A 10,767-nucleotide genomic window follows, 5' to 3' on the forward strand; every position below is an offset into this window, starting at 1 on the left:
TGTATCAATCAACTTGGAGAAAGTGCAGGTTAGAAATAACCTGCAAGGAGTAAAGAAATAATTTCATGAAATGAGCACATTTGGAACAAACTTGATCATTGACCTTACCCCCTTGAAAATGTGTAATCATTTAACTGTATTGATATTTTCTGAATGAAATGCAATTAATAATACTTATACAAATTATTTACCTGATTGCATAGGAGGATACAATAGGAAAATAATGAAAAAACAAATGATTCTTCTGATGTAAGTAAACCTTAATTTTGTGAATTTGGCACAAGTACATACATTCCTGACCTGAGTGTTTCTCCTTGGTTTTCCAAATGTTTCTAGCAATATTAGGGAAGATGTATTACAAATACAGAGAATATCCACCCATAACTTACATCAGTGAATTTTCACATTTCTTGAATCAGATAATCCATTCTTTGAAAATTCTTCTAGCAAAATTCTGAATGTTCAATGAATGATTATTTAAACAGTTGAGATCTTCCTTAATAAAACCTACATACATGTGCATACACACACACACACACAGAGAGAAAACAAATCTAAGATTTTAGCTTTTCAAAAAATTGTGAGATACTGAGATAAGAATGTTGCAATAAACAACAGCCCAGAAAGTCTGTTGACCTCTTCAAGCATAGGCATATGATTATCTATTCCTTGTCTAAGTATGAGAATATTTGCTTTTATTTTACTTCTCAAATCTTTCTAGTTATTTCTAGTTCTAAATTCAACCTCTCATTCAGTTCTGTAGGTTTAGATCCTGCCACATTGTCCACAGTTAAATTTTCCCCTTATTCATTCTTTTTCTGACTCTCCCATCAATATCTTAAGTTACATTGAGACATGGTGTGTATCTATATTTATGAAAAAGGAAAGGGGGTAAATTTTCCCTAAATCAGAATATTCTTTCAAAATTCCTGATAACAGTTTAATTACCAAAGATTTATAAAATGAGCTTAGTAAGCCCCAAATGATAGCTGACACTTCATAATAAAATTTTTGTCATCTATATACTTGAGTACCAATACTCTGACATCAAATAAGAGAAGATAGAAACAAAAAGAAAAAGGGTATTTATTTATCTCTAGCTATATGTTAACTACTGGAAAAGTGTTTTATGTACATTATCACATTTATGTACATTTATGTGCACATTTATGTAATGTATTATGTTTATTACTTGTATAATAGCATAATCAAAAGCAAAGTAAGTGTAAGAATAGTAAAATGTATTTACAATACCAAAGGCTAATTTCTTCAAACATAGATTTCACAATTCAGTATTTAAAAGAATGAAAACATAAATGTGCAATAGGTAAAATAATTTTTATAAGACCCTTATCTTTATCAAAAGAATTAAACATACTAACATATACTCAATCTCATTCATAATTAAATACATTGAAATAGAAATCCCAATTAGGTATATTTTTCATCAGTCATGTTAATAAAATGATCTTTTGATGAATGTTTATACATGTAGTGCTGGAAAATGTGTGGGAAACTCTCAATCACATATATTTTAATAGGAATTTAAATGGGTGCAGTCACTTAGGGAATGATATTCAACATGTATAATATTAAAATTATCCATAGAAATTGGCCCTGTGCTTCCATTTCCTACGTATACATTTACTTACATATATAGAAACAAAAACTGAGGCAATTTCCAGGGAAAAAAAGGTGAGAAACAACTTAAATATCTATCAGAAAGGGACTGGTTATATCTGAGCTGATACTTTTATGAACCATTGATTAAATATATTACACATGCACTTTAGACTGTGTTTAGAGGAGTGCAAAAGAAAGGAATAATAACTATAGCATCTTGGAAAGAAAAATTACTTTCTAGGCATCAGAGATGGGAGGAAAGCCTGCTTTTTAAGATGTGCCCTTTGGTGAAATATGAAAATTATTGTATTCATGCATTGAATTAATGGTAAATATTTTTTAGATCTTTTCTTAGGAAATTATTTGATTGCATATTTTCTTTTGCATATCATTGAGGCCTCAAAACACTCTTCTGACTTAAACATGAGGAACTACCACATTATTAGGCAATATTGACATTCAGAAGCTTAGGTAAGGTGGTCAGTCAAGTATAGAAGTAGTTCTGGAATTCAGGACTCTTTACATCAAACACCAATACACTGTCATTAACTATAGGCTCAATTTCATTATTGGAAGTTCATCTAATATATTTTTGCAAAGATCTTCAGAAAAGGAAAAGAAAAATTGTTCGCAGTTTCTATCTACTAAATATATAGGTAGTTAGATAAATAGAAACATACGTTTAATTCACATAATTGATACACAGTAGAAGCATGTGCTATAAGAATGATACATATTAGAATGAATCAATAGAAGGATATGGATCACTGTCTGTTCAAAGGTGAAATTAAGCATCTGAAATAAAAGTAAGGACTTAATTAATGTTAGTTGAAAGAATGAAAGGATTGAGGGGGATTTCCTTATGTAAAATTCTGTAATTCCCCACACTATTTTATACTTACTTTCCATTGAGATATTGGAAACATGCATCTACTACATGGATGACAAAGTTATTGCTTCCATAAAGCATTTCCTGGAACAACTAAACTGATATTATTTCTATTTTCTGTCTTCTCACTACTAACTACCAATGGTCCCTACCATGTATGCCATTCCCATCAAATCTTTTTTATTTTAAGGTGAGCGCATGGTCCGGTAGTGGAACCCGGGTCTCTTGCATGAAAGGTGCACATTCTATCACTGAACCATCTATGCACCCTGATGTGCAAACCTTTTATTTCCAATTTCTCACTTTACATTTTAAATGACTTCTAGAAAACTTCTTGCATTTTTTCCTTCCGCAGGCCCTTGTATGTATTAGACACTTACCATGGAATTGATGAGATTGCACTTTCCCTGAGTATTAATAAATTCAAATTTGTTATTCTACAATAAAATTCTTACCAGCTTTTGAGCAGATGTTAAAATGTTCAGTTATGCTCTTTTATTCCCAAGGTAATTTGCAAGCCACTTACTCAAATAAGAAGAAAAAAGCTTTTAATGGGATGTCTGATATTCTGGAAACAGTATATCTTTGATCTCACAGAGAGGCAAAAATCTCAATTGCCTGAATAAGAAAATTGTTCCCAGTATCAGTCCACAGCTTGTGAAATGCACCATCACACAAGACTTTCATGGAGAAATGCTTCTTTTTGCCTTCCTTTGAGGAGTATTTAACATGAATGATGCAAAATATCAGAGTCTGGGGAAGATCATTCCCTAATGTGTCTTGTCCCTCGTAATTAAGAAATATTAGCCAGACATGAGAAAGCAATTAATCTTAAATTTCTTTTCTTAGATTATGGGAAGATAGGTGTCTTATTTCTTTCTGCAATTAAAGCTGTCAATTGGGATCTAAAGACATTTTATGACTAGAACAAAAAATCCATGTTAACCAAGTGCACAAATCATGGTTTCCAAAAACATTGTCCAGTAAGGAAAAGAGGATACTGGGAGACTTGCTTGATTCTAGGGCTGTGACCAGGAATATAAATGATGAATTGGAGCATATTTTAGGACCAAAAAGCAAGGAAGAAAGGTAAAAAACCAAACACACATACGCATACGAAGCAAAACAATAATGAACAAAACACATACACACACACATGCACAATGATGGGACATACAGGCCAACTGAAAGAAATCTCAATGATCTAAGCTGGAAAAATTTGAGAAATGAAATAAATAGCACAGTTTTGGATTTTAATCCAGACTATACAATGAGTATCTATTGAGTACATACTGATATAAATGAATGATTCAAGAAAACATAAATAAATGGGGGAGAACAAACAAATCTCCTGTATAGAACAATTAAAATAATTCCAAACAATTTATGTAGATATTACACTTTCAAGGAGTTAGAATATAACATTTTCATTTATGATGTGGATGCACATAATGACTTCTTTTCAAACAATATGGTATGGAAAGTGGGAGGGGATAAAGCAGTAAGTTTATAGTGGAGAAACCTGGCAAACACCACTTCAATTGAGTGATCAAAGTTAAAATCAATAATGCTGAGTCATCTTGATAGACTATACACTTGATATGTTGTGATGAATAGGACTCTCTGTGGTCATCCTCCCCAAAATCCATAAACCCAGCATAATTATGACAAAACCATCAGAAAACTCAAATTAGTTATGCCCCAAAACAAGACATGACTTAGAAACCGTCACTGTCTGGAGATGCCTAAGGGGACATGATGGTTAAGTGTGATGTGGTATTTATGTGGAATTCTGGAATAACAAACATATGCCAGGTAAAAACTAAGGAAATCTGAATAAAGCATTCAAGTTAGTTTATGATAATATATCACCATTGATTAATTAGTTGTGACATATAAACTATATTAAAGTAAGAGAAAATTATAGGTAATAAAGGGAAATTGAGGATAAAGCATACGGGAACCTTATAATATATTTGCAACTTTTATGTAAATCTAAAATTATATAAAACAAAATTTTTATTTTAAAATGGTGAGTATATATATATATATATATATATATATATATATATATATATATATGCAATTCAATCAGTGTTTCAAACACTCAATGAATACCAGTTATATATATACAATTGTGGTCCAAAAGCCAGGGTAAACATCATTCTCTGTGACATTCATACACCCACTAATTTTCATCTTTAATTTCATTAAACTATGCCAAGAGAAAGGTACTTGGAATCTTTGATATACACTGTGTGACAGTCACTATATCAGGAACTTGACATTCTAACACTTAAATCTACTCATAAATTAATAATTTAATCATGATTAATTAATATCTAAGTATAGTGACACTTAGAGATACTAAGCAATTTGTCTTACTCAGATAACTACAGAAGCACAATGGTGAAATTAAAGTGGTATCTGTATAAGAGAAAATCCCCTCATTTATAATTGTACCTATTTGTAACTGCTGTGTATACCAGAAAACCATGTTCTTTAATCCTCATTTAAAATGGCTAAGTGGGATCTTTTTTTAATTTTACCATGGTCAAATGAGACCCACAATTGGTTAGGAACTTTTTTTTTTTTTTTTTTTTTTTTTTTTAAAGAGAGAGGGAGGAAGGGAAGGAAAGACAGAGAGAAGGAAGGAAGGATGGAAGGAAGGGAGGAAGAAAGGGAAACATCTTTAAACATTTTCTTGTTTTATTATATTTTGTTTGTTTGTTTTTTACATGGGCTGGGGCCGGGAATCGAACCGAGGTCCTCCGGCATGGCAGGCAAGCACTCTTGCCCGCTGAGCCACCGCGGCCTGCCTGGTTAGGAACTTTTGATTAGGTGGTTTCCATGCAGGTGTGTCTCCACCCATTCAAGGTAGGGTTGCTTACTGGAGTCCTTTAAGAGGGAACAATTTTGGAGAAAGTTACAGAGCCCATATGGCCAGAGACTTTTGGAAATCTCTTCTGCTAAATATCCAAGTTCATAGCTTTTAAAATCTGCCTTTTGGTACCAGTGAAGTGGGGTGCTGCTGCAGTTTGCAAATATCAAACATGCTGGTACAGTTGTTTAAATGGATAAGGGGAAGATTCAGGATGAGGTGGGAGGAACTTGATAGAGAAGGCCTAGAATGCTCTGAAGAGACTGTTGGTAGAAATGTGGACTCTAAGGACACTTCTGGTAAAACCTTAGACAGAAATGATGCATGTTATTTCAAACAAGAAGGAAGGCAATCCTTTTTTTAAAGTGGCAAAAATTTAGCAAAATAGACTATTGATTTTGAATGGAAGGCCATCTTTAAAAGCCCTGAACTTAAATATTCAACAGGAGAGATTTCCAGATTAAATGTGGAAAGTGTGGCCTGTTTTCTCCTCATAGCTTAGAGTGAAATTTGAGAGGAAAGAGATAAGTTGAGAACTGAATTCTTAGGTACAAACAAACCTGACAAGCATGATCTAGAAAATTCTGTGCTTCCAGAAAGGGAGACACAAGAGAATATTAGCCCACATGAAGATTTATCCAAACATGAACCAGTCAACCATTATAGGACAAGCCAGGATCTGAGATGGAGATATCCAGGAAGGATTTGTGGAACGTCCTATTGTCAGATGGTTATAAACCTACACGCTACATAGAAAGCCAACAAGGGTATTTTGGAATCTGTATAAAGAGAATAACTTCCAGTCTTGGCTAAAAAAGAGAGAAAAGGGACAAATTGAAGGAAAATTGGCAGTTAAGGTCTGAAGCCAAGAAATTTCAGGCCACACAAGCACTTGTAGAGGGTGAATTTGACCATAAGGCAAATATTAGGCCTTCTACCGCCATCCACTGGAGAGGTTGTGACATGTCAGGCCTTGAATAGGGTGGAGCACATTCTTTGGGATTATGGAGACCCTTGCTATCATCACATTATTCTCAGGGGATTGAGTGTGTGCCCTGGAGATGACAGAGAGCTCAGATGTTGCTCCGATGTTTGGAGACAGTCAGGCCCAGAAAAAAGATGGTCTCCTATGTGTTCTCCAAGGTTGCATTTGGAGAGAGTTGGGCCACTGTATAGGCTCTTGGAAGGGTGGGACTGCCTCTTTATAATGCCCCAAAAGTAAACCACTCTCAGACTTTGAAATCTAATGGAGTTTTCATTTCAGGTTTACAGGACAGTTTGGAACCAGCAATCACTGTGTCCATTTTGATTTCTCCCTTTTAAAATGGGAACATCTATCCTATGCCTCTACCTCCTTTGTATATTAGCAACAGGTAACTTGTTAATTTTACTGGTCCAGGGCCAGATGAGAATTTTGCCATAGGATAGATCATGCTGATAGCTGACTTTGCTATGATTTTTTAGTTTCCAACTTTGCATATTATTAATATTGCTATTAAAATGGCTTAGGATATTCTGATATTATAATGGAATGAGTATGTTTTGTATATGAAAAGAACATGACTTTTGGGGTCCAGAAGGTGGAATGTGCTAATTTGAAACTGTTGCATAGCCCGGAAAAATCATGGTCTTTATTCCTCATTCAATACTTGGGTGGAATCATTTTCATTAAGTTGTTTCCATGGAGTTGTGATCAACTTAATTTTGGGTGGGACCTATTGATTAGATGGTTTCCATGGATATCTGTCTCCATGCATTCAATTTAGGGTTGCTTACTTGAGTCCTTTAAGAGGGAACCATTTTGGAAAAATTATCAAAGCCAATACACCAAGAGACCTTTGGTGATGCAGAAAGAAAATAGCCCTGGGGGAGCCATTTGAAATAAGAAGCCAGGAAAGAAAGCTAGCATACATTGCCAATGATCATTCTAAATAGAAAGGACTGATTAGTCATTCTTGAGTCAAGGTATCTTTCCCTGGATGTCCTAGGCTAGGCAATTTTATGGCCTTAGAACAGTGAATTTGCAGTGTAATAAATACACTTTGTAAAAGCCATCCCATTTCTGGTATAGAGCATTCTACCATCCTTTAACAAACTTAAAAACATCATTATCATTTCATACAGAATAGTCTCACTGCCCTAAAAATGCCCTGTGCTCCATCTGTCTGTTACTAGTTTATCTACTTATTTATTTATTTATTGGCTTCTTAAAAAAATGCAAAGTTATTTTCTCTTTTTCTTTTCTTTCTTTCTTTTTTTTTTTTTGCATGGGCAGGCACTGGGAACTGAACTAGGGTCTCTGGCATGGCAGGCAGGAGCTCTGTCTGCTGAGCCACTGTGACTGGCCCTATTTTATTTTTAACAATGAAAGCAACAGGACAAATAGAATCAATGTACTAACTTATTTTTAAATCTTTAACATAATCCTTAGTAAAGAATCATCCTCACTAAATAACAGAGTTATTACTTACAGAGTTAAGATTGTTCTTGAGACTTTCTAGGATTTTGGGGGTTTTTAAATAAAATCAGGCAGTAGGTGTGTTAGTTAGATTCAGTTGTCAACTTGGCCAGGTGAGCATACCTAGTCTTGTTGCTGTGGATATAAGCCAATGGTACGTGAACCTTATCTGTTGCTAATTACATCTGCAGTCAGCTAGGAGGGGTTTCTGCTGCAATGAGTGATGTTTGTCTTAGTTGGCTGGTGCTTAGATGAGAGATCACAATGTAGCACAGCTAAGCAGCTTCACATTCCTCATCTCAGCACTTGCAGCTCAGCCCAGGCCTTTGGAGGTGCAGAAAGAAGTCACCCCAGGGAAAGTTGTTGGAACCCAGGGGCCTGGAGAGAAGACCAGCAGAGACCATCCTGTGCCTTCCACATAAGAAAGAACCTCAGTGGAAACTTAGCTGCCTTTCCTCTGAAGAACTAACAAGATAAATCCCCTTTTATTAAAAGCCAATCCATCTCTGGTGTGTTTCATTCTGGCAGCTAGCAAAGTAGAACAGTAGGTAAAGTAACACATGCTAGATATTTGACTAACAGGAAAAGGACTTGGAGAAAAGAACAGCATATATTTTAAGTATTAAGTTAGAAAGGGATTATTGGACTTTCAAAGCAGTCCAGAAATCAGAGCTCAGTGGGAAATGTGTTAGGAGATGCAAGGGTTTCAAGGGTTTGAGACAACCCAAGTTCAGTGCCTTGTAGATAAATCTTTTTGTAGTTTTGGATTCTTGACTTTGAATTCATCACAATCTGTATGAGCTTCTGCCAAAGGACACAAAGTTCTTATTCATGTTGCCAGAAAAATCCTATGCCAAATTTCCCTCCTTTGATTTTGTCACTAGTTTCCACCACCAATACAGCAGGGGCTCCATTCCAACAAAGGATTACTTCGAAGTAGACCAATCTACTTCTGGTGTGGGTTTTCCTTTCATAAACCAACTGAAATTTGCCAGGGATAGCTTTAAATATATGCAATTCCTTAGATTTCTATCCTTATAAACAACTCTGCTTGTCTACAAAATCTGTGACTTGCAGAGCAATAGTTACGTGGGTCAAAATGCAGGTGTCAGTTTTAATGTGAGAGATCCTCAAAGTTTAAAAGTCACAAATCTTTTCTCCTACCTCATCTGCTGCACATCTCTTTTCTCATCATCTTGTCAATTACTTTTTCTGAATTTGATCCTACTAACTATATTCTGAGCACAAATTTTTAAACAAATGCATGCCAGGAATGCTCATAATCTTTTTGCAAATCTATGTCCTCTTGTTGGAACCAAATGGGGTATCCATCAGCTGTCTGACCAGATGCTAAAAAGAAGGAAGCAGCCTCCAACTCAGCACTATTTTTCAGGAAGGCCTGTGTAACTGTTGAGAGATTGAGGTTAAACTTGTCCATTAACTACATGATGATTTTAATGGAGGCTCCCACCTCTGGTGGAGAAAGTTTTTCTTCTCCTCCTCCTCCTCATCCTCCTTCTTCTTCTTCTTTATCAGGTTCTGTTTCTGAGTCCTCCTCAGTCATGGATGGATTATCATCACATTGTTATATGTGCCTCAACATCAAGACTTTCATCCACCACCACCTGTTCAAACTCCTGAGTAGTTTCTATAAGCACTTTTTTTGACTGTCTCTTCATTCTCTTGGATCTCTTTTCTTCCTCTTCAGGCAAGACTGGAGTTCCCTTATTCTGTGGTCCCCTGCTGCCAGCAGCCTCTGGATCCTGCTCCATCTTGTGCTTGAGCTTCTGGGAGGAGGGATAACAGGGACATCCCCCAGAAGGTATTTTGCTTTTGACCCTGCAGGTGCTTCAGGTTGCAGTCCTTCCAGGCCTGTCATGAGTGCAGGGTGAGTGAACATTTCTCCATCACTTTCCATAGAGCAAGCAAGCATTTTCCTTCAGGTTGGCTACTTCATTTGCATGTGTAAAAGCTATCCACCCCATGAGCAGCACTGACTCCCTGGCAGCAGCACCTTTGGCCAAGGCCCTGGGGTTTGTCTCAGGAGTCTTGTTGTCCCCAGCTGGGCCCAGAAAATAGGCCTCCAACTCCAGCTACTTGTGTGCCTCATGCAGTCCAGGATGTATTGCATGGAGATGAACTTGCCCAAGGTCTCAGCCAGCACCTTCCTGGGCTCGACCAGCAGCCTGGCCTAAGATCCTCCACCTGACACCATTGCAGCTGCCATGAAGGATGAGAGTCTACACTAGCACTTCACTGGGCTGGGCTGCACATACAAGGATATGGAGCTGCCGTCCTCCTGCAAAAATAGAATTGAAGAATAGGTGGATCCACTAGGGTCTTTGCTTAAATCCATCATGTATACCATAGGTGCTGTCAGCAAATTACCACCTAGCTTGCAGGAGTGCCACTGATGCCACCACTGCAAAAGAGGTCCGGGCAGAGCCATAGCCATATCCATGCCACTACCATTTTATGTTAACTAATGCAATTCATAAATATTATATAAGAATTCTGTATGTTATATACATTAATATATATTAAAGTATTGTGTGTGTGCTTGTAAAAGATACTGGATTATTACTATTTTAAAAACTAATAAAGTATGGCACATTTGTATTCAATTCTGTAAAATTATTCTGTGCCTTCTCATAAATTAGGACAGAGTTAAGACCTAGAAGAAATGATATCTGAGTTGAGTCCTGAAGAATTATTAACAGATAACAAGATGAATGAAGAGGAAAATGCATTGCACAGAATAGTGTAAAGAGAGCCCGCATCATCTCCCTTCCTTATCAATGATCTTCTAGCCATTGAGTTCAAAGATGTCTCATAATACTCTGAATGTCTTAAACCCTAGTATCTGTCTTTTACATTTGAACAGACATTTCATTTTCTTTCTTTCTGGTTCTGTAT

The 10,767-nt window shown here is 36.1% G+C and overlaps 1 pseudogene; it reads right to left on the reverse strand.

Annotated features, from left to right (window-relative positions):
• Positions 1-9,050: 9,050 nt before the first annotated feature.
• On the reverse strand, positions 9,051-10,219 carry LOC143649327 (telomeric repeat-binding factor 2-interacting protein 1 pseudogene; annotated as a pseudogene).
• Between the last annotated feature and the right edge of the window lie 548 nt (positions 10,220-10,767).

The sequence above is a fragment of the Tamandua tetradactyla genome, chromosome 11, assembly GCF_023851605.1.
Source record: "Tamandua tetradactyla isolate mTamTet1 chromosome 11, mTamTet1.pri, whole genome shotgun sequence".
Lineage (NCBI taxonomy): Eukaryota > Metazoa > Chordata > Mammalia > Pilosa > Myrmecophagidae > Tamandua > Tamandua tetradactyla.